The sequence below is a fragment of the Tamandua tetradactyla genome, chromosome X (assembly GCF_023851605.1).
Source record: "Tamandua tetradactyla isolate mTamTet1 chromosome X, mTamTet1.pri, whole genome shotgun sequence".
NCBI lineage: Eukaryota > Metazoa > Chordata > Mammalia > Pilosa > Myrmecophagidae > Tamandua > Tamandua tetradactyla.
In genome coordinates, this window is record NC_135353.1 from 17586548 (window position 1) to 17607226 (window position 20679).

A 20679-nucleotide genomic window follows, 5' to 3' on the forward strand; every position below is an offset into this window, starting at 1 on the left:
CTTTGTTTCATTTTACTCTTCCCCCTTTTGGTCGAGAAGGTGCTCTCAATCCTTTGATGTTAATTCTCAGCTCATTCTAGAGTTTTTCTCAGTCCCTTGATGCTGAGTCTCAGCTCATTCCAGGATCTCTGTCCCACGTTGCCAGGAAGTCATGTCCCACACCCCTGGAAGTCATGTCCCATGCAGACAGGGGGAGGGTGGTGAGACTGCTCATCGTGTTGGCTGGAGAGAGAGCCCACATCTGAGCAACAAAAGAGGCTCTCTTGGGGGTGACTATTAGGCCTAAATTTTAATTTGACTTGACCTATCCTTTGTGGGGTTAAGCTTCATGTGAACAAACCTCAAGCCTGGGGGCTCAGCCTATAGCTTTGGTTGTCCACACTGCTTGTGAGAATATCAAGAATTCAACTTGGGGAAGTTGAATTTCTCCCCACTCTCACCATTCCCTGAAGGGGGCTTGCAAATACTTTTCCAGTCACTGATCAAATCATTCTGGGATTCATCGGGGCATCACTCTGGACAAACCCACAAAATCTCATGTGCTACCTGAGATTCCAAGTACTTATGACATTCAATCAAACTATCTACATGAGTTATATTAGGAAATGCTCTAGTCAAAATATAAATTTTGTAACAAATAAACATTTTTTGCTTTATTCTCACACATAAGGTGACATTTTAAAGTATTAATTATCATCTATTTTCAGCACCCTGCAATAACGACATTCCTTTGTTCTTCCTCATGCAAAAACATTTTTAAAATTTGTACATTGTACATTTCACTATTATTATACACTCTAGGCATTCCTAGATTATACCATCTCGATCTTTAACATCTATCTTTCTTTCTGATTTCATTTATGTCCCTAGCCCTCCTCCCTCTATCATTCTCACATGCAGCTTCATTCAGTGTTTTAACATAATTACATTACAGTTAGGTAGTATTGTGCTGTCCATCTCTGAGTTTTTGTATCCAGTCCTGTTGCACAGTCTGTATCCCTTCAGCTCCAATTATCCATTATCTTACCCTATTTCTATCTCCTGATGGTCTCTGTTACCAATGACATATTCCAAGTTTATTCACTAATGTCAGTTCATATAAGTGAGACCATACAGTATTTGTCCTTTAGTTTTTGGCTAGTCTCACTCAGCATAATGTTCTCAAGGTCCATCCATGTTGTTACATACTTCATAAGTTTATTCTGTCTTAGAGCTGCATAATATTTCATTGTATGTATATACCACAGTTTGTTTAGCCACTCGTCTGTTGATGGACATTTTGGCTGTTTCCATCTCCTTGCAATTGTAAATAATGCTGCTATAAACATTGGTGTGCAAATGTCCATTTGTGCCTTTGCCCTTAAGTCCTCTGAGTAGATACATAGCAATGGTATTGCTGGGTCATATGGCAATTTTATATTCAGCTTTCTGAGGAACCGCCAAACTGCCTTCCACAGTGGTTGCACCATTTGACATTCCCACCAACAGTGAGTAAGTGTGCCTCTTTCTCCACATCCTCTCTAGCACTTGTCATTTTCTGTTTTGTTGATAATGGCCATGCTGGTGGGTGTGAGATATCTCATTGTGGTTCTGATTTGCATTTCTCTAATGGCCAGGGACGTTGAGCATCTCTTCACATGCCTTTTGGCCATTTGTATTTCCTCTTCTGAGAAGTCTCTGTTCAAGTCTTTTTTCCATTTTGTAATTGGGTTGGCTGTCTTTTTGTTGTTGAGTTGAACAATCTCTTTATAAATTCTGGATACTAGACCTTTATCTGATATGTCCTTTCCAAATATTATCTCCCATTGTGTAGGCTGTCTTTTTATTTTCTTGATGAAGTTCTTTGATGCACAAAAGTGTTTAATTTTGAGGAGCTCCCATTTAATTATTTCTTTCTTCAGTGATCTTGCTTTAGGTGTAAGGTCCATAAAACCACCTCCAATTATGAGTCATCAGATATCTCCCTACATTTTCCTCTAACTGTTTTATGGTCTTAGACCTAATGTTTAGATCTTTGATCCATTTTGAGTTAACTTTTGTATAGGGTGTGAGATACGGGTCCTCTTTCATTCGTTTGCATATAGATATCCAGTTCTCTAGGCACCATTTATTGAAGAGACTGTTCTATCCCAAATGAGTTGGCTTGACTGCCTTATCAAAGATCAAATGTCCATAGATGAGAGGGTCTATATCTGAGCACTCTATTCAATTCCATCGGTCAATATATCTATCTTTATGCCAGTGCCATGCTGTTTTGACCACTGTGGCTTCATAATATGCCTTAAAGTCTGGCAACGTGAGACCTCCAGCTTCGTTTTTTTCCCTCAAGATACTTTTAGCTATTCGGGGCACCCTGCCCTTCCAGATAAATTTGCTTATTGGTTTTTCTATTTCTGAAAAGTAAGTGGTTGGGATTTTGATTGGTAGTGTGTTGAATCTGTAAATCAATTTAGGGAGAATTGACATCTTAACTATATTTAGTCTTCCAATCCATGAACATGGTATGCCCTTCCATCTATTTACGTCTCCTGTGATTTCTTTTAACAGTTTCTTGTAGTTTTCTTTGTATAGGTCTTCTGTCTCTTTAGTTAAATTTATTCCTAAGTATTTTATTCTTTTAGTTGCAATTGTAAATGGAATTCTTTTCTTGATTTCCCCCTCAGATTGTTCATTACTCGTGTATAGAGACACTACGGATTTTTGAATGTTGATCTTGTAACCTGCCACTTTGCTGTACTCGTTTATTAGCTCTAGTAGTTTTGCTGTGGAGTTTTCAGGGTTTTTGACATATAGTATCATATCATCTGCAAACAGTGATAGTTTTACTTCTTCCTTTCCAATTTTGATGCCTTGTATTTCTTTTTCTTGCCTAATTGCTCTGGCTAGAACTTCCAACATGATGTTGAATAACAGTGGTGATAGTGGACATCCTTGTCTTGTTCCTGATCTTAGGGGGAAAGTTTTCAATTTTTCCCCATTGAGGATGATATTAGCTGTGGGTTTTTCATATATTCCCTTTATCATTTTAAGGAAGTTCCCTTGTATTCCTATCCTTTGAAGTGTTTTCAACAGGAAAAGATGTTGAATCTTGTCAAATGCCTTCTCTGCTTCAATTGAGATGATCATGTGATTCTTCTGCTTTGATTTGTTGATATGGTGTATTACATTAATTGATTTTCTTATGTTGAACCATCCTTGCATACCTGGGATGAATCCTACTTGGTCATGATGTGTAATTCTTTTATTGTATTGCTGGATTCTATTTGCTAGAATTTTGTTAAGGATTTTGCATCTATATTCATTAGAGAGATTGGTCTGTAGTTTTCTTTTTTTGTAATACTTTTCCCTGGTTTTGGTATGGGGGTGATGTTGGCTTCATAGAATGAATTAGGTAGCTTTCCCTCCACTTCAATTTTTTTGAAGAGTTTGAGCAGGGTTGGTACTAATTCTTTCTGGAATGTTTGATAGAATTCACATGTGAATCCATCTGGTCCTGGACTTTTCTTTTTGGGAAGCTTTTGAATGACTGATTCATTTTCTTTACTTGTGATTGGTTTGTTGAGGTCATCTATTTCTTCTTGAGTCAAAGTTGGTTGTTCATGCCTTTCTAGGAACTTGTCCATTTCATCTACATTGTTGTATTTATTAGCATAAAGTTGTTCATAGTATCCTGCTATTACCTCCTTTATTTCTGTGAGGTCAGTGGTTATGTCTCCTCTTCCATTTCTGATCTTATTTATGTGCATCCTCTCTCTTCTTCTTTTTGTCAATCTTGCTAAGGGCCATCAATCTTGTTGATTTTTTCATAGAACCAATTTCTGGTCTTATTGATTTTCTCTATTGTTTTCATGTTCTCAATTTCATTTATTTCTGCTCTAATCTTTGTTATTTCTTTCCTTTTGCTTGCTTTGGGGTTAGTTTGCTGTTCTTTCTCCAGTTCTTCCAAGTGGACAGTTAATTCCCGAATTTTTGCCCTTTCTTCTTTTTTGATATAGGCATTTAGGACAATAAATTTCCCTCTTAGCCCTGCCTTTGCTGTGTCCCATAAGTTTTGACATGTTGTGTTTTCATTTTCATTCGCCTCGAGATATTTACTTATTTCTCTTGTAATTTCTTCCTTGCCCACTGGTTAAGAGTGTGTTGTTGAGCCTCCACGTATTTGTGAATTTTCTGGCACTCTGCCTATTATTGATTTCCAACTTCATTCCTTTATGATCTGAGAAAGTGTTGTGTATGATTTCAATCTTTTTAAATTTGTTGAGATTTGCTTTGTGACCCAGCATATGGTCTATCTTTGAGAATGATCCATGAGCACTTGAGGAAAAAGTGTATCCTGCTGTTGTGGGGTGTAATGTCCTATAAATGTCTGTTAAATCTAGCTCATTTATTGTAATATTCAAATTCTGTTTCTTTATTTATCCTCTGTCTAGATGTTCTGTCCATTGATGAGAGTGGGGAATTGAAGTCTCCAACTATTATGGTAGATGTGTCTGTTTCCCTTTTCACTATTTTCAGTGTTTGCCTCACGTATTTTGGGGCATTCTGGTTTGGTGCATAAATATTTATGATTGTTATGTCTTCTTGTTGAATTGTTCCTTTTATTAGTAGATAGTATCCTTCTTTGTCTCTTTTAACTGTTTTACATTTGAAGTCTAATTTGTTGGGTATTAGTATAGCTACTCCTGATCTTTTCTGGTTGTTATTTGCATGAAATATCTTTTCCCAACCTTTCACTTTCAACCTATGTTTATCTTTGGGTCTAAGATGTGTTTCCTGTAGACAGCATATAGAAGGATCCTGTTTTTTAATCCATTCTGCCAGTCTATATGTTTTGATTGGGGATTTCAATCCATTAACATTTAGTGTTATTACTGTTTGGGTAGTACTTTCCTCTACCATTTTGCCTTTTGTATTTTATACATCATATCTAAATTTCCCTTCTTTTTACACTCTTCTCCACATCTCTCTCTTCTATCTTTTCATATCTGTCTCTAGTGCTCCCTTTAGTATTTCTTGCAGAGCTGGTCTCTTGGTCACAAATTCTCTCAGTGACTTTTTGTCTGACAATGTTTTAATTTCTCCCTCATTTTTGAAGGACAATTTTGTTGGGTATAGAATTCTTGGTTGGCAGTTTTTCTCTTTTAGTAATTTAAATATATCATCCCACTGTCTTCTTGCCTCCATGGTTCGTGCTGAGAAATCTACACATAGTCTTATTGGGTTTCCCTTGCATGTGATGGATTGCTTTTCTCTTGCTGCTTTCAAGATCCTCTCTTTCTCTTTGACCTCTGACATTCTGACTAGTAAGTGTCTTGGAGAACGTCTATTTGGATCTATTCTCTTTAGGGTACACTGCACTTCTTGGATCTGTAATTTTAGGTCTTTCATAAGAGTTGGGAAATTTTCAGTGATAATTTCTTCCATTAGTTTTTCTCCTCCTTTTCCCTTCTCTTCTCCTTCTGGGACACCCACAACACGTATATTTGTGTGCTTCATATTATCATTCAATTCCCTGAGTCCCTGCTCATATTTTCCCATTCTTTTCCCTATAGTTTCTGTTTCTTTTTGGATTTCAGATGTTCCGTCCTCCAGTTCACTAATCCTAACCTCTGTCTCTTGAAATTTACCATTGTAGGTTTCCATTGTTTTTTTCATCTCTTCAACTGTATCTTTCATTTCCATAAGTCCTGTAATTTGTTTTTTCAGACTTTCCATTTCTTCTTTTTGTTCATTCCTTGCCTTCTTCATATCCTCCCTCAATTCATTGATTTGGTTTTTGATGAGGTTTTCCATTTCTGTTTGTATATTCTGAATTAGTTGTTTTAGCTCCTGTATCTCATTTGAACTATTGGTTCGTTCCTTTGACTGGGCCATATCTTCAATTTTCCTGGTGTGATTTGTTATTTTTTGCTGGCATCTAGACATTTAATTACCTTAATTAGTTTATTCTGGAGGTTGCTTTCACTTATCTTACCTGGGATTTTCTTGCTAGATGAGTTTGTTGTCTATCTGTTCTTTGACCTTCAGTTCAGCTTTTCCTGGGCCTCTAGCTTAAGTTTTGTTTAACAGAGGGTAATTTTTCAGTTCTTGTTTTCTTGTTTCTTGTCCTGCTTGTAAGGTGCCTTTTCCCTCCCCACCCTTAGGAGGGTCTACATAGGTATTACAGACTCCAGCCAGGTTTTCCCGGACTAAACTGGCCTCCTATCAGGGGGAAGGAGTCACCTGCATCAGTTTTCCATGAGGGTGAGACCCAGCAGGTTGAAAGACTTTCCTGTGAAGTCTCTGGGCTCTGTTTTTCTTATCCTGCCCAGTATGTGGCGCTTGTCTCTCTGCAGGTCCCACCAGCAAAAGATGTTGTGGCTCCTTTAACTTTGGAAGGCTCTCCCTGCTGGGGGCGTGGTGGAGAGAGAGGGGAGGTTGTAGGCTGGTTTTAATGGCTTCAAATCGCCAAGCCCTGCGGTCTGAATTCCTTGAGAGAGGGATTCCACCTAAGTTGGGCTTCACCCCTCCCCTGGGGAAGGCACACGTGGGAGATAGCCCTGAAAGCAGTCTGTTTCTGCCTATTCCTGGGACAGTGGCAGCCCGAGTAGTCCCCCTGCTCAATCCAGAGGCAGCCAAGCCTCCGTAGAAACAGCCACAAAAACCTGTTTCATCCCCTTTCCTCTTTTTCAGTTAGCCCAATAAGCGACCTCCACCTTGACAGTTTCACCTGAGCTGAGGGCCTATTTTAAGTAGTCAGAATTTGTTTATTAATGCCACAATTGGTGTTTGGTTGGACTCAGTCCCTGCTACTGTTAGAGTCTCTTTCCTTTCCCTCTAGGAAGCCACCTATGCGGGAGGGGCGCTGGGCGCCAGCTTTCACGGCTTGAGGAACTCACAGTTCTAGAGACTCACAGCTGGTCCCGCTGGTCCAGACTGGGGTACACTGTGTGTCTGGTCACTATCGTGGCTCTGGGAGCTGTTCTGTACTGTTTCTGGTTATTTAGTAGTTGTTCTGGAGGACGAACTAAAACGTGCACATTGCTAAGCCTCCATCTTGGCCCCTCTGGTCAATTGATTTTTGACAAGGTTCCCAAATCCACTGAACTAGGACAAAAAGTCTTTTCAATAAATGGGCAAGGGAGAACTGGATATCAATAACCAGAAGAATGAAAGAGGACCTTTACCTTACATCCTATACAAAAATTAACTCAAAGTGGATCAAATGCCTAAATATAAGAACTAGCACCATAAAATTTGTAGAAGAAAATGTGGGGAAACATCATCAAGACCCAGTAATAGGAGGTAGCTTCCTAAACTTTATACCCAAAGCACAAGCAACAGAAGAAAAAAAATAGATAAATGGGAACTCCTCAAAATCAAATGCTTCTGCACTTCAAAAGACTTGGTCAAAAAAGTGAAGAAACAGCTAATTCAATGGGAGAAAATATTTGGCAATCACATATCAGACAAAGGTTTGCTTTCTTGTATATACAAAGAAATCATACAACTCAACAACAAAAGAACAAACAACCCAATTATAAAATGGGCCAAAGATATGATTGGCATTTTTTCTGAAGAGCAAATACAAATGGCTCAAAATCACGTGAAGAGATGTTCATTTTCATTGGCTATAAGGGAAATGCAGATCAAGACTACAATAAGATACCACCTCACACCTATAAGAATGGCTGCTACTAAACAAACCAGAAACTACAAATGTGGGAGAGGATGTGGAGAAATTGGGACACTTATGTAGTGCTGGTGGGAATGTATACTAGTGCAGCCACTATGGAAGACAGTTTGGCGGTTCCTTATGAAACTAAATATCGAGCTGCCCTATGACGTAGCAATAGCATTACCTGGTATATACCCATAAAAGCTGAAAGCAGTGACATAAACAGACATTTTCACATCAATGTTCATAGCAGCATTATTTACAATCACCAAAACATGGAAACAAACCAAATGCCCATCAACAGATGAGTGGATTAACAAAATATGTTATATACATACATTGGATTATTATACAGCAATAAGACAAAATGACATCCTGAAGCACAAATCGAGATGGACAAGCCTTGAGGACATAATGCTGAGTGAAATAAGCCAGACACAAAAGGATAGATACTGTATGGCTCCACTTTTATGACCCTGGTAATGGTAAAATCAGAGACTTATAATACAGAATATAGGGGACTTAGCGATACATAGAAGCTAGAGATCAATGAGTGGTTAGTTAATGAGGTTTAACTCAAATGCAAGGGAATTGAGAGAAGTGAAGATGGTTCTCTAGAGGGCCTATAAGTAATATAACCATGCTGATGGTGAACATAATTCAAAGAGGTAGTATAGACCTATATGTCCCACTGATCAACACTAAAGATATAAATTAGTTCTTGAAAGAACTACTTCAAAGGTAGGATTCATGTATGTTCTAGTTTGCTAGCTGCCAGAATGTAACACACCAGAGATAAATTGGCTTTCAATAAAAAGGGGATTTATTTAGTTAACGTATAGTTCTTCAGAGGAAAGGTAGCTAAAGTTCAATTGAGTTTCTTTCTGATGTAGGAAGGCACAGGGAGATCTCTGCTGGCCTTCTCTCCAAGCCTCTGGGTTCCAACAACTTTCCCCGTGGTGATTCCTTTCTGCATCTCCAAAGGCCTGGGCTGAGGGAGTGCTGAGATGAGGTATGCTGAGCCACTTTGGCTGTGCTACATTGAGCTCTCTCATTTAAGCACCAGCCAATTAAATCAAACATTATTCATTACAGCAAGCACCCCTCCTAGCCAACTGCAGATGTAATCAGCAGCTGATGAGGTTCCCATGCCATTGGCTCATGTTCACAGCAATAGAACTAGGCACCTTCACCTGGCTAAGTTGACCCCTGAATCTAACTACCACAATGTACAATGAGTGTTTAAGTCCAGGGTGAGGGGGAAAATTGCTACTGCATGCAATGGGCTAAGTTTAAGAGTAAAACCTCAGCACTACCACAGCAACAGCAGAGGTAAGAATTGGAGGGTGGGACAAGAGATAAAAGGAGGTTCAGATTTCCTATTTGGTAAGAGTATGTTTATTGTTTATCTTTCTCTTGGAAACAATGAAATTACCTAAAATTGAGAGTTTTGATGGACTGTGGACTTTTGGTATTATACATTATGCCTAATGAACGCAGGTTGCTGAAGGATGTACTGACTAAGTAGATTGGTGAATGATGGTGGATACATATGATTGAATATTGTGCTCCTACAAAAAGGAACAATGTCCTGAGGCATGCAATGATATGAATGAAACTTTGGGGCATTTGGTGGGGCAAAATTAGACAGAAATGAAAGAACAATTGTTGTATGGTCTCCTTTAGAAAATGCTTATAAGAAAACAGGGGCCTAGATTGTAAGCTCTTATAGCAGACACATTTAGTACGAAGTGGTAATTATTTTTCTGAATTTTAAGAGGCTGTTTTTTATATCTCTAACCTGATATTTAGAGATAAGAATAAAGCCAATCAGGTCGGGTTTAAAGTAATTCAGAACACAGGGGTAACAAAGACATTGTCTATGTTTTAGAATCACACAGACCAAAGGAAGAAAGGTTATTTTGTCTGGAACCTAAATTTTCTGTAGCACATAATCTAACTCAACCTATCTGTATAGCTCATTTGAAAAATTGAAACACAGAGAACACAGAATAAGAAAGTGGGCCTTTAATCCTGTATAGCTTAATGTAATGCCTGAATACATGCCAGAGTATATTAAGCAGATAATCAAAATGTATTGACTATTAAACTTTACCATAAAGGAATCTCCCAATATTGGGGACACCCAAATCAATAGGCCAAGCTCTTGACCTTGAGGCTTACTCTTGTGAAGCTTATGTAGGAAGTGGAGAAGCTTAGCCTACCTATAGGTATGCCTAAGAGTTACTTCTGGAGAACCTCTTTTGTTGCTCAAATGTGGCCTCACTCTCTCTAAGCCTAACTCTGAAAGTGAAATTATTGCCCTTCCCCCCTATGTGGGACATGACATCCAGGGGTGCAAGTCTCCCTGGTGACATGGGAGATGACTCACAGGGATAGTTCTGGCTCTGGCACTATGGAATCAATAATTCCATCCTGACCAAAAAGGGGAAAGGAAGTGTAGATAATAAAGTATCAGTGGCACAAGGATTCCAGGCACTAGAGTAGCTTTCCAGAAACCTACAACCTCCAGATAGATCCCTGGTCCAGATACATCAGCCTCTCCAGAACATCAGATAGTTCCATCTCCCTACCCCATATTAGTGACTGACTGTTCCAATATCAGAAATTTAGAATTGCCATAGCCCAAAGAGAGGTTTCAAAAGATCAAGGGTGATGGTGGAATTATACATAGAAGATAGGACTTAACAAATGAATATGAAGGCAGAATCATTAAATTGATATCTCTTTTTTTTAGTCACCAGTATTTTAGAGCAGCTAGAAGTAAAAACCTAAAATTGTGAAATTGTAACCCATGTCAAAGTTTGAAATATGGTGCACAACCAATTGTGGTGCTGTGCTTTGAAATTTATAGCCATTTTGTATATATATATATTGTTCACAAAAAAAGAAAAAAAAGGCAATTGTGATGATAAAAAAGTATTTAATCCTCTAGTCTCCTACATTCTGGAGCAGCTAGAAGGAAAAATATGAGAGGTTTGTATAGTAGCTCATGACAAACTCTGGGATCTTTCCTGCAACCACTTTTTGAAGAGTACTATGAAAACTATTGCTTTTTTTATTTCTTTGCTTTGTATATGTTATATTATACAATAAAAAAAGTTAAAAAAGAAAGTATGAGTTACAGAGAGAGTTTATATAGAGTTGAGAAGCTACTCTTGAGGTTGCTGTCACACAAGCTTCAGTTAGACATTGCTACCCATCATAACTTGCCAAACCCCAACCAAAACCATTCCAGCCAACCCCAAAGAACACCCAGGGTAATATATAAGATTCTACAAAGGTTCTATGCATAAGAGTGACTTTTCAGAAGCCTACAACTTCCAGATGGTCCCTGGACCAGGTAAGTCCTGAAATGTAGAGGGCCCAGCCTCTCCAGAACATCAGCTACTTCCATCTTCCAACCCCATATTATTGACAGCCCCTTCCAACATGAAAAAGTTAGAATGGCCAAAGCCCAAATACCCCTAAATAAAGGGATACAAATATCAAAGGTGATGGTGGGGTTATAAAGAGAAGATAGGATTTAACAAGTGAATATGATTGCTGAATCATTAAATTGATATCTCTTTTAGTCTCCAGTATTTTAGACAGCTAGAAGTGAAAACCTAAAATTGTGGAATTTTAATTTTAATCCATGGAAAACTCTGAATTATGTTCTACAAGTTATTGTGGTGCTGTGCTTTGAAATTTATTGCTTTTTTGTATATATGTTGTTTTTCACAAAAAGAAAGTAAAGATTGTGGTGATAAAAATATTTATTCCTTCTAGCCTCCTATATTCTGTAGCAGCTAGAGGGAAAAATCTGAGAGGATCATATGGTAGCTCATGACAAATTCTGGGACCTGTCCTATAACTTATTGAGGAGTGCTTTGAAAACTATTGTTTTTTCCTTTCTTTGCTTTGTATATACATTATATTATACTAAAAAAAGTTAAAATATTTTGCATATAGTAATACATTGCCTGTTAATTCAATATAAAAACACAAGTGTGTACTACTGCTCATTTATGGTGACTCACAAGGGAACAAAATCAAACTTCAGAAGAAATCTAGAATGAATTTTGACTTATCATAGCATCTGTCTGTCAGCTGTTAATAAAACTTCTCCCAACTTTCCACTAGAGTAGCAAATGGCCCTATCAGATATCAAATATATTATAAACTTATAGTAATTACAACAGCATGGTACATATGGGAATTTAATATATAAAATTTGTGGAATTACAGGGGAAAAAAGCATATATACTTAATGTAAATGATAAAAGGACAATTTACTTCCAATTTGGAAAAAAAGTAAAGTTAGGGCTTTACCTCCATAGATAAGAACAATTCAAAAGGGTTAAATAGGTAAATATTAAAAAATAAACTTATGAGTCAGAGTTACATATATGAAAATATTTTTAGTAGCTTTAAGAATCTCCAGGCTCTTTAAAATTTCAAAGAAAGAAAGAAAAAATCCCAAAGACAAATGGGCCAAGAATAGATCAGACAATTGGCAAATGGAAAAATACACCTGAGAAACTTATGAAATACATACAAACTTATTAGTAATCATGGAAATAAAATATTAAAATTAGATATACCTGAAATATCAATTGGACAAAAAGTTTTAAAATATGATAACAGTTAATAGCAATGGTATGTGGAAAGTAATATTCAACTACCTATAGGTGGAACTGTAAGTGGCAAATACTTTCTTGGAAGTACTACTTTTTGATAAGTGACTTAATACATATTTGTATTAAATTTTACTTCTAGGTATCTATCTTACATAACTACTTTTATATATGCATAATGATGTATTACAATTGCAACCCCTCCACAATCACAATTTTAAGTGCCACACTCTCTGGACATCACTGTCTGTGGAATGCAATAATCAGAAATGGGTTGGCTTTTACAATGGGAATTCATTAGCTTACAAATTTGCAATTCTAAAGCTGTGAAAATATATAAGTTAAGGCATCAACGGGATGATACCTTCTCTGAAGAAAGGCCACTGGCAATCTGGGACTCCTCAGGCACTTGGCAATGTCTGTTGGTCCTTGTCTCCTGGATTTCCTAGCCTTCAACCTTCAGCTTCAATGTTGTCCTCTCTGTTTCCCGTGTGTCCTCTCTCAGCTCTTGTGGAGACTTTTTCTCTAAACTCTGGGGCTTTTTCTCTGTATTTATCCTCTTATAAATGATTCCAGCAAGAGGATTAAGATCCACCCTGAATGAGGTGGGTCACATCTCAATTTAAATAACCTAATCAAAAGGGTCTCACCCTCAATAGGTCTATACCCACAGGAATGGATTAAACAAACATGATCTTTTCTGGGGTACATAACAGCTTCAAACTGCCACATCTTTCTTGAACATTCACTCTGAGTATCAATTTTCCCTTTCTACTAGATCATTCCACTCAACATGCAAATATATTGTATTTTATGACGTTAAAACCAACAATGTTTTTACCTCACATTTAATTCCAGTTATACCCCAAATTCCCTGTTTCTTTTACAGCAAAATTCCTCAGAAAATGTCCATACTTTATTGCCATCTCCAATTCCTCTCTTCCTATTTTCTCTTAATCCAGTCATCTGTTGATGATACTTGGTTTGCTTCCTTCCTTTGGCTGTTGTGAATGCTGCTATAAACATTGGTGTACATATATGTATTTGAGTCCTCTTCAATTTTTTTAGATGTACACCAAGAAGTGGGATTAATGGATTATATGGTAATTCTAGTTTCAGTTTGTAGCCTGAAACTTTGCTGAATTCATTTATTAGTTCTAGTAGCTTTCTTGTGGATTCTATAGGATTTTCTATATAAAGGACCACATCATTTGCAAATACAGACAGTTTTACTTCTTCATTTCCAGTTTGGATGCCTTTTATTCCTTTCTCTTTCCTAAATGCTCTGGCTGGAACTTCTAGTACAATGTTGAATAGCAGTGGTGACAGTGGGCATACTTGTCTCATTCCAGATCTTAGAGAGAAAACTTTCACTCTTTCACCATGGAGCATAACGTGGGTTTTGCATATATGCCATTTATCATGTAGGAAAATGTTTTTCTGAGCATTTTTATCATGAAAGGATGTTGCATTTTATTAATGTTGTGTATTACAGTCCTTGATTTTCTTAGGTTGAAATACTCTTGCATTTCTGGGATAAATCCCACTTGATCATAGTGTATAATTCTTTTAATATGCTGATAAATTCAATTTGCTAATATTTTATTCAGGATATTTGGATTCATGTTCTTTGGGGAAAATTGGTCTAAAATTTTCTTGTCATGCCCTTATGTGGCTTTGGTATTCAGGTCATGTTAGACCTCATAGAATGAGTTATGAAGAGTTCCCCTCTTTTAAACTTTTTGGAAAAGTTTGAAATTGATTGTTGTTAATATTTTATTGAATCTTTCATAGAATTCACCATTGAACTTGTCTGGTCCAGGACTTTTTTTTTTTTGATTACTGATTGAATCTCCTTACTTATTATAAGTGTGCTTAGACCTATTTCTACTTGATTCAGTACGTTGTGTGTTTCTAGGAACTTGTCCATTTTCCCTAGATTATCTAATTTGTTAGTATATAATTGTTCATGGTATCATCTTATATTATTTTTAATTTTGCAAGAGTAGTGGTATTAGTCTGACCCTTTAATTTTGGATTTCAGTTACTTGTATCATTACTCATTTTTTTCCCCATCAGTCTAGCTAAAGGGTTGTGTTTTATTGATCTTTCCAAACAACCAAATTTGGTTTCATTGATTCTCTCAATTGTTTTTCTATTGTCTATTTCATTTGTCACTGCTTTAATGTTCATTATTTCTTTTGCTTCTACTAACATTAGGTTTAGTTTGCTCTACTTTTTAAATTATTTCAGATGTAAAGACAGGTTTTTGTTTTGAGATCTTTCTCTTTTGAAGAAAGGCATTCATAGCTATGAATCTTCCTCTGTGTACTGTCTTCATTGTAGCCCATAAATTTTGATATTTCTTTCCACTTTCATTCAGTACAAGATATTTAACAATTTCCCTTGTGATTTCTTCTTTGATCAATTGATTCTTTAAATGCATTGTTTAATTTCCACATATTTATGAATTTTACAGTTTTCCTTATTTTATTGATTTCTAGCTACAATCCATTTTGGTTGAAGATGTTTTGTATAATTTCAATCTTTTCAGATTTATTGGGACTTGTTTTGTGACCTAATACATCATCTGTCCTGGAGAATGAGCAATGTGCAATTGAGAAGAACATATTCTACTTTTGCTGTGTGGGTTGTTTTGTACATGTATGTTAGGTCTATTTCATTTGTACTATTGTTCAAGCCCTCTGTTTCCTTCTTGAACTTCTAACTATATGTTCATTCCATTATTGAAAAGCAGTGTATTGAAGCCTCCAATTATTATTGTACACATGTAGATTACTCCTGTATGTTTAATAATTGTTTGCTTCGTGTATTTTGGGGATATAATTCGGTGCATAAATGTTCATAATTCTGACATACTCTTGGGGGAACTGACATTTTTATTACCATAGAAGGTACTTGTTTGTCTCTTGTAACAGATTTTGATTTAGGTCTTTTTTGTCACATTTTAGTACAGCCACCCCAGCTCTTTTTTGGATACTATTTGCATGGAATATCTTTTTCCACCCTTCCACTTTCAACCTGTTTATGTCTTTGTGTCTAAGCTTGGTTTCTTTAAACAGCACATAGTTGGATCATAGTTCTTTTTGTCTATTTTGCCAATCAGTGTCTTTTTTTTCCTCTTTTGTGGTTTTTAATTGTGGGAACATATATATATATATATCATAAACTTTCCTACCTCAACTACTCCCAAGCATACCATTCAGCAGTATTAATCTCATTCACAATATTGCCGTACCCTCACCAACTTCCACTACTAAAACTTTCTCATCTCTCTGAACAGAAACCCTACACCCATTGTGTTAGTTTGAAAGCTTCCAGAATGCAATACACCAAAAATGGAGAAGACTTTAAAAGGGGAATTTAATAAGTTACAAGTTTACAATTCTAAGCCTATAAGATGTCCAAACTCAGGCATCCAAGGAAAGATACCTTAATACAAGAAAGGTCAATGGGTCTGGAACAGCTCTGCCAGATGGGAAGTCACGTGGCAGGCATCTGTTGGTCCCTTGCTCCTGGGCTCCATTGCTTTCAGCCTCTGTTCCTGTAGGGTTTCCTCACTTTTCATCTCTGGGGTTGGCTTTCTTTGGCTCTCTCCAGATTCTGCCTGGCTTAACATTTCAAGGGAAGGCACAAGAAAATGTCTGCTAGGCTCCAAGCATCTCCAAACATCTGTGTATCTGCTCTCTCTGTTGGCTCTGAAGCTCCTGTCATTTCTGACTCTCTACTAAATGTTTCCTCTTTTAAAGGATTCCAGTAAACTAATCAAGACCCACCTGGAATGGGTGGAGTCACATCTCCATGTAATCAAAACTCATATCCACAATTAGGCATGTCTCATCTCCATGGAGATAGTTTAATCAAAGTTTCTGCTATACAATATTGAATCAGGATTAAAAGAAACAGCTGCCTCCACAAGACAGAATCAGGATTACAACATGACTTTTCTGGGGTACATAATACTTTCAAACAAGCACATCTATTATGCCTTAACTCCCCATTCCCCTTGCACCTCACTTCTGGCAACCTGTGCAGTAATTTCCATCTCTATGAGCTTCCACATTCTCAGATATTTTCTTTATTGTTACTATGAAGTTTAAATTTAGAATCCTAAATTTGAACAATTTTCTGCTTTAATACCAACTTAACTTCGATAGTATATAAAAACTATGTTCTTATATACTTCTGTCACCCCACTTCTATGTAGTTCTTGTTAAAAATTGAATATTATTATAAGTCTAAATCCACTGACATATGATTGCATTTTTCTATATTTTTCTTTTAGATCCTGTAGGAAGTAAAAAGTGAAGTTAAAAATAAAAAATACAATAGGACTGGCATTTATATTTACTCACATCGTTACCCTTACCAGAGAGCTTTATTTCTGAATGTGGCTTTGGTGTATTGTCTATTGACATTTCCTTTCAACTCGAAGAATTCTCTTTAACAAACTCTCTCAGGTTTTTATTATATGGGAATGTCTTACTCTTTCCCTTATATTTGAAAGACAATTTGCTGGATATGAAATCCTTTCTTGGAAATTTTTTGTTTTCAGTGGTTTAAATGTCATCCCATGTTTTCTCCATGATTTCTGATGAGAAATCAGTACTTAATCTTATTGAGTTTCCCTTGTATGTGACACATCGCCTCTCTCTTGTGGCTTTCAGAAATTTCTCTTTACTATTGGTATTCAATATTCCATCACGGTGTGGATCTATTTCAGTTTATCCTCTTTGGATTTCATTGAGCATGTTGGATGTGTATATTTAAGTCTTTGTTAAATTTGGAAAATTTTCTGCCATTATTTCTTTGAATATTCTCTCTGTTTATTTCTATTCCTTCTCATTCTGGGATTCCCATAATGCATATATTGGTGCATTGCTGTTCATTTATTTCTTCTTTTTTCTTTGGTATGCCATATGGCAGGGTCACATTTCATTATTTTTCCATGTGAGTATCCCATTATCTTAGCACCATTTGTTGAATTTTTTGTTTGTTTGTTTGTTTTGGGGGATGTGCATGGACCAGGAATTGAACCCAGGTCTCCCACATCGCAGGCAAGAATTCTAGCACTGAACTATCCTTGTACCCTCCTATCTTAATTTTTTAACTAGAGAAGTTGTAGGTTTACAGAAAAATCATGCAGAAAATGCATAGTTCCTATAGAAATCACCCTCACATGCACAGCTTTCCCTATTATTAACACTTTTCATTTGTGTGAGACCTTTGTTATAATCAATAAAGCAATATTACTAAAATAATACTAATAAATTTAGCCCAAAGTTTACATTAACAATTCATGGTTTGTGTTGTAAACTCTGATAACTCTGATTTTTTTGTGTGTGTGTGCATGATCTGGGAATCGAACCTGAGTCTCCCACATGGAAAGCAAGCATTCTACCACTGAACCACCTGTGCAACCAAACTGTGATTTTTAAAATTGCTTTCTATTAGTATATATACAACCTAAAATTTCCCCTTTTAACCACATTCAAATATATAATTGAGTAAATCATATTCATGATGTGGTACTATCACCATGATCCATTAAGAAATCTTTTCCATCACATTGAACACTCTTATATTTAAGAAGGTCACTATATAACAATAAAAGGAACAATCCACCAAGAAGAAATAACAAAAATGAATATTTACGCACCTAACCATGGTGTCCCAAAATACATGAGGCAAACACTGGCAAAATTGAATGGAGAAATAGATGGCTCTACAACAAAAGTTGGAAACTTCAATACACCACTCTCGTCAATATATCAAACATCTAGATGGAAGATCAATAAGGAAAGAGAGTACCTGAATAATAATATTACAAATTAACTATACCTAAGAGTTATGATTAGAACATAGCAGCCCCAAACACCAGGATATGCATTCTTTTCAAGTGTACGAGACATTCTCCAGGATAAACAAGATGTTGCATCACAAAACAAGTCCCAATAAATTGAGAAAGATTGAAATCATACAAAGCATTTTCTCTGAACATAATGTAACATAAACTGGAAATCAATAATGGATATAAAACTGGAAAACCCACAAATATATGGAAATTTTATAATACCCTCATAATCAGTGGACCAAAGAAGAAATTGCAGGAAAATCAGAAAATATCTTGAGATGAATAAAAATGAGAACACAATATATTAAAAATTACGGGATACAGCAAAGACAATGCTAAGAAGGAAATGTAAAGCCCTAAACACTTACATCCAAAAAGAAGAGCTATTTGAAAAAAATCCAGAATACTACCTGACTGTAATACAATAATGTTAGAACATTGAATGAAACTGAATGTGAGAATGGTACAGGGAGGAGGCCTGGGGGCACGAATGAAATCAGAAGGAAAAATAGATGATAAAGACTGAGATAAAGACTGGGATGCCTAGAATGTATAATGATAGTGACTAAATGTACAAATTAAAAAATGTTTTTGCATGAGGAAGAACAAAGGAATGTCAATACTGCAGGGTGTTGAAAACAGATGGTAATTCATATTTTAAAACTTTAACTTATGTGGGAGACAAAAGCAAAAAAAGAGTTTATTTGGCATAAAATTTATATTTTGACTAGTTCATTTCCTAATATAACTTACGTGGACTGTTTAACTGAACACCATAAATACATGGAACCTTGAGTAGGGCATGAGATTTTGTAGGTTTGTCCAGAGTGATGCCCCAATAAATCCCAGAGTGAAAAAAAAAACAAAAAAAAAAGAAGAGCTCAAATAAAAAACCAAACTGCACAAGTGGAGGAACTAGAAAAAAAAACAGCAAACTAATCCCAAAGCAAGCAGAAGGAAGGAAATAACAAAGATCAGAGCAGAAATAAATGAAATTGAAAATATAAAAATAGAGAGGTAGGGGCATGGGTATGTGATGTAGAGGCCTATGGTAGTGGCCAAGATAGCATCAAGCAGCAGGTGGCTGAAGAGGCATTGGAGATAACTGCTTCTAAAACAAAGGTGTCTACAAAACTATGAATGATACAAGAACTTTACTCAAATTAAAGCATACCCCTATAATGAAGTATAAGAAAACAAAGTCTTCTAAGTCTGGAAGAATGGCAAGAAAAGTGCATGGTAGTTTGAAGCTGTTATGTACCTCAGAAAAGGCCACGTTTTGTTAATCCTACCTTGTAGGTGCACCCTATTGTAGGTGGAACCTTTTGATTAGATTATTTCAATTGAGATGTGACCCATTTCATTCAAAGTGGGTCTTAATCCTCTTACTGGACTCCTTTAGAAAAGGATAAAACACATGAGAAGTTAAGAGATTAAATCTAGAGAAGCTCATGGAAAAATACCCAGAGAAGTTTAGAGGAAAAGCCACAGGCAGAGAAACCAGAAGCTGAAGCAATGAAACTCGGGAGAGAAGGACAAGTAGATGCCACCATATTTCTGGATATCTGACAGAGGAGCCCAAACTTACTGGTAACTAGCCTTTAGAGAAGATATCCTGTTGGTGCCTTAATTGGGACATTTCCATGGCCTTAAAACTAAATCTGTAAGCTAACAAATCCCCATTGTAAAAGACAACCCATTTCTGGTAAACTGCATTTCATCAGCTTTAGCAAACCAAAATAGCTGCAAAATTGGATTTAATCAAGAACAAGGACATCAGCTATTAAAGAAGCATTTGAATACCTTTCTTAATGACAAGAGTGGACTGAAGACATTTTTTCCTCTTTGTGGATAATCAGTTGAGATGAGATGGTTTTCAGATGGAGAAGACAGTGTAGTTGGTATGGAGATCAGTGAACTTGGGATTTAATAATTTTTTACAGAGCAGAATATTTCCTACTCAGAAGAACCAATTGTTGAAATTCCTGAGACAAAGTATTTAAGAGTTCTTCAGGGAAAACTTCATTATACTGTGGCAGTATTTTTAAACTTTCCAGAGTAAATATTGGCAAATTAAACAAGATTTCGGATAAAGGAGCATTAGTTACTATAAACCCAGGTGATCAAGAATGCTATGCTGATATAATGTTCTCTCTAACAAGAAAATTTTTGCACTATCTCGGGTCTGTTTTTTCTTATAAACCTAAGTAAGGGCCTGTTTATAAGGGGGAAAAAAAGAGCAGGTTCTGTCTGTGAATGGTGACTGAGAATACCACTCTGGAAAAGGGAAGAAACTTGGACTTAACATGAAACCCCACCTGTTTATGTTCCAGACACTGAAATTAAAAGGTTGTTTAAGAGTGAACAGGTGGTTCAGTTGTAGAATTCTCACCTGCCATGCAGGAGACCAGGGTGTGATTCCCGGTCCATGCACCTCAAGGGAAAAAAATGATCGTTTGGTACAATATGCAATAGTCATGGTCTGGAGAAGTTTGATGTATTTGAAG

At 36.5% G+C, this 20679-nt stretch overlaps 1 pseudogene; it reads left to right on the forward strand.

The window, feature by feature from the left end:
• The window catches only part of LOC143671695 (thiopurine S-methyltransferase pseudogene), a 71932-nt pseudogene extending 51549 nt beyond the window's left edge, over positions 1–20383 (forward strand).
• Positions 20384–20679: the final 296 nt, after the last annotated feature.